At 61.2% G+C, this 4,324-nt stretch overlaps 1 pseudogene; it reads right to left on the bottom strand.

Moving 5' to 3' along the window:
* Nucleotides 1-2,620: 2,620 nt before the first annotated feature.
* On the bottom strand, nt 2,621-4,319 carry LOC133362556 (protocadherin-19-like; annotated as a pseudogene).
* Nucleotides 4,320-4,324: the final 5 nt, after the last annotated feature.

The raw sequence follows: 4,324 nt of genomic DNA, 5'->3' as shown, positions 1-4,324 counted from the left end.
AGCAGAGGTCGCAAACGGGTTTTGATTCCTTACCCGTACCCGGCCGCACCAGGGTCGCAAACGGGTACCCGTACCCGGCCGTACCTGTACCCTACCCGTACCTGGCCGGGTACGGGTATCGGGTACCTGATTGCGACCTCTGGGATGAAGCCATGTTGCAGGCGCGGGTGGGTTGATTCTAGGAACTTGAATTGTGAGAAGAGACAAGACGTTGGGAAATGAGTGACAAACGGTTACTCACCAGTGACTCACGGTCTACCCGTACCCGGCCGGGTATCAGGTAGGGTATCGGGTAGGGTACGGGTATCGGGTACCCGATTGCGACCTCTGGGATGAAGCCATGTTGCAGGCGCGGGTGGGTTGATTCTAGGAACTTGAATTGTGAGAAGAGACAAGACGTTGGGAAATGAGTGACAAACGGTTACTCACCAGTGACTCACGGTCTACCCGTACCCGGCCGGTCACGGGTAGCCAGGTATCGGGTAGGGTACGGGTATCGGGTACCCGGTTGTGACCTCTGCCTCAGAGCACGGGATTCTGCCAACGCACAATACCGCCTTCCCACTGCTCCTCTCCCATGGGGTGTTTGTTGTTGTGTTGTCTAAATGTTGTTGTTGTCTAGATGTTGTTGTTGTTGTCTAAATGTTGTTGTCTAAATGTTGTTGTCTAGATGTTGTTGTTGTTGTTGTCTAAATGCACCGCAAAGTCACGACATCCGCTCAGCCTGCAAATTACCGGCGCAAAACGGAACTTGATTTTGATGCAGTCATTTTAGCTGTGACGGTCCCACCTGATGACGGAGACTTGTGTTGCCTCCGAAACGTCGTGATTATTATTTTATTTTATTTCCATTATTACTTTTATTAACTTTTTTAAATTTTTACCCACGTGACTTTACCGGGAAAAAAAAAAAACCTAAGAGTTTGATTTCAAGGCCGGATGCTGAACAAATGAAGGGTTCGTGTGTGTGACGTGATAAACGATCACCTTCTAGACGACTGCTGCTGCTGCTGTCGATTGAAATTGTCGTTGCCCTGCAAAAGATCAATGGGGGCACGCCCGTCGTCATTCACTCACTTCGAACTCACGATCGCGTGCGGGCAAGCGCCGCGTATGTGCACGTTCAATCTGTTAGTTTTGTATATCGCCAGCGCGTGACATTTTCTTCACTTCCATTCTCACCACGGAAGATTGCAACATTCACCGTTTTGTTTAGTAACAGGAGCAATCCGTACGCAGCAGGGTCATTGTGCCGACGTCTGTCCACGAATGGGCACGCAGACCCCTTGTGCAGAGAGCGCACACACGCTCGCACGCACGCACGCACGCTCGCACGTTTGAAGAAGGGTCCTCGCTGGTACCACGGGTTTCGTGTTCTTTAAACGTGTGTAACGTGAGGATGTATCCGGCTCACTGACGTATCACAACTCGTCACGATGATTGGCTCTGCCGGTCCTGGTCCATAGCCAATGGGGGGAACCCTAGGGGCGTGGCCCTGACGTCATGGCAAGGTGACAGCTGTTTGTAGATGATTGGTTCTGCTGGCTTTAGCCACAGCCAATGGGGAGACGAGTCAGGGGCGTGGTCCCGGGAGCCTACGATGGAGTCTGGAAGATTCCATGGAGGCTAACCAGGTTTGGTGGAAACATACCACGTGACCCGGGTATTAAATAGGGGTGGAGACGAGCGACACGTGGTCAGAACGGGAACGAACGGAGGAAGGGGGCCACGCGGGAGCGGGGCTCCGGGTTGCCACGTGGCTACGCGTCTCTCTCTCTGTCCCTCTCACGCTCTGTCAACAGCGTGAAGGAAAGCTGTTTATGAAAAGTGAAATAAAGACCAGATTCCAGGAGTCGCCTCAATGACCATTATTACACGTATATTAAGCTCGCCAAAAGGAGTGCTCGGATCTCAGCGAGCGTTTAATACGCGTGGCACCACGATTCGTACCTTCGAATGTGCCTCCTCATTATATCCGCTTCTCTGAGTCTCTTAAGCATCTGCCACCAGCAGATCGCAGGTACGCGTGGGAACCCACCCACCCCCCCTTCGTGTTGCTGATTGAGGGACGTTGGTTTGCGTAGAGGTCGAACCATGAACCTCTCCGATTCAGTTGCTTTATCTTCTTGGTTCTTTCGGTAAAGTCACGTAGAAGGGAAGTAATAAAATAATAAAAATAAAAACATAATATTATTTTATTATTTCCCTTCTACGTGACTTTAGCGAAAGAACCAAGAAGATGAATCCCTGCAGTCACGAAAGCTTTAAATCAGTTGCTTTACATTATAATTGATAACCGGAGTAAAATGCATGCAGATGAAATTTCGGCAAACTCAATCGACCGTACACAATGCGCCTATATTTTATACTTGATTGCAATTTAATTTCGCGGACAGTCTACGGAGATATGCGTGGAAAAAAACACGTCATTCCCCCCTCCCCCCCGCGCACGCTGCATTGTGCGTAGGGGGGCGGATGACGATTCGTGACGGATGATTGATTCTCAAGATTTCTTAAGTTATTGCCGCGGCAGTGAAAGTTCAGCGGGGAGTGCTTGGCGGGCCTCCCCGGGCCCGTGCGGTCATTTTCAAAAGGGGGCCGTCTCGCGTCGGCGCGTCACCTACCTGTGTGAGGTCGTGCCGGCCAGGCACACGGCGCAGAGGGTGGCGACGCGGGGCTTGCCAAGCGCCGGCGTTGCCGCGCCCGCCGCCTCCGAGGGCAGGAAGGACTTGTCCTCGTAGACGTTGGGCGCGGTGGCGGATGCTGCCTCGCCGCCGGAGCGGGCAGCCGCCCCCGGCTCGTCACGCGCCGGCGTCCTGGCCCGGGCGGCCGCGCCGCAGTGGTAGGTGCGTAGCTCCTTGTTCTCCCGCTTGCAGCGCAGCACCACCGCCACCGCGGCCACGTTCAGGACGCACGACGCCGCGGCCAGCGCCACGACCGCGACGAACGGCGTCGCGAAGGCGCCGTCGCCGTCGTCGCCGTCGTCGCCGTCGTCCCCGTCGCTGTCGTCCGGGAGCCGGCCCTCGGGGCGCGCGTCCATGACGAACGGCGTCGCGAAGGCATCGTCCCCGTCCCCGTCGTCGTCCCCGCCGTCGTCATCCGGGAGCCGGCCCTCGGGGCGCGTGTCCGTGACGCGCACCGTGAACGTCTTGACCGACACGAGCGGCGGCGCTCCGTCGTCCCGCGCCACCACCGTCAGGTTGTACTCGGCGGCGGCGGTCGCCCCGCGGTCCAGCCGCGTCGCCGTTGCCAGCGCGTACACCTCGCCCCGTCCCAGGCGCGGAGCGCGAACGGCGGCGCCGCGCCGGGCCCCGCGGCCGACGCGCCCTCGAGCGTGCAGGTCACGCGCCCGTTGGCGCCCGAGTCTCGGTCCCGGATGCGGACGAAGGCCACGACGTGGCCGGGCGACGCCCCCCGGGACACGCCGACGACGGCGGCCGCGGAGTCGCCGGTCGGGCCGAGCAGCCGCACGACGGGCGCGTTGTCGTTCACGTCCAGGACGCGCACCAGCACCGTGGCGTAAGCGGGGACGGAGTCGGGTCCCCGGTCGCGCGCCGCACGTGCATCTCGTGGGAGTCGGCCTCCTCGTGGTCCAGGGCCCCCACGAGGGTGACTAGGCCCGAGCGCGAGTCCACCGCGAAGAGGCGCGCCGTCTCGCGCGCCCCCAGCATCGCCGCGTACTCCACCTCCCCGTTGGCGCCATCGTCCGGGTCCCACGCGTGGAGCCGCGCGACCAGCGTGCCCGCCGGCGCGTCCTCGGGCACCAGCGCCCGGTACACGGGCCGCTCGAAGGCGGGCGCGTTGTCGTTGGCGTCGAGGAGGCGCACGGTGAGCAGGACCGTGCCGCTGAGCGGCGGGCGGCCCCCGTCCAGCGCGGTGAGCACGTACTCGTGCGCGGCCCGGCGCTCGCGGTCCAGGGCGCGGCGCACCAGCACGGGCAACAAAGCGCCGCCGCCGTCGCGCGTCTCCAGGGCGAAGGCGCCGTCGTCGGGCTCCATCGCGTAGCCCCGCAGCGCGTTGGCGCCGGCGTCGGGGGCGGGCGCCGTCCAGCGCGAAGCGCGTGCCGACCGCGGCGCTCTCGGCGACCTCGAGGAGGGCGCTCTCGGCCGGGAAGCGCGGCGCGTGATCGTGACGTCAGCACGTCGACGACGACGCGCACCAACTCGGCGGGCCGCCAGGACGGCGCCGAGCAGCAGGGAGCAGCCCGAGCCGGCGGCGCTCGCCCGGCGGCACGCGGCCTCGCGGTCGAGCCGCCGGCTCACCCGCACATCGCCGACGTCGGCGCTCACGGCGAGGTAGTCGGAGCCGTTGGTGCCCCGCAGCG

Source organism: Lethenteron reissneri, unplaced genomic scaffold (genome assembly GCF_015708825.2).
Source record: "Lethenteron reissneri isolate LAM-NWPU_2019-01 unplaced genomic scaffold, ASM1570882v1 scaffold_1529, whole genome shotgun sequence".
Taxonomy (NCBI): Eukaryota; Metazoa; Chordata; class Hyperoartia; order Petromyzontiformes; family Petromyzontidae; genus Lethenteron; species Lethenteron reissneri.
This window is presented reverse-complemented; position numbering and strand designations above follow the sequence as displayed.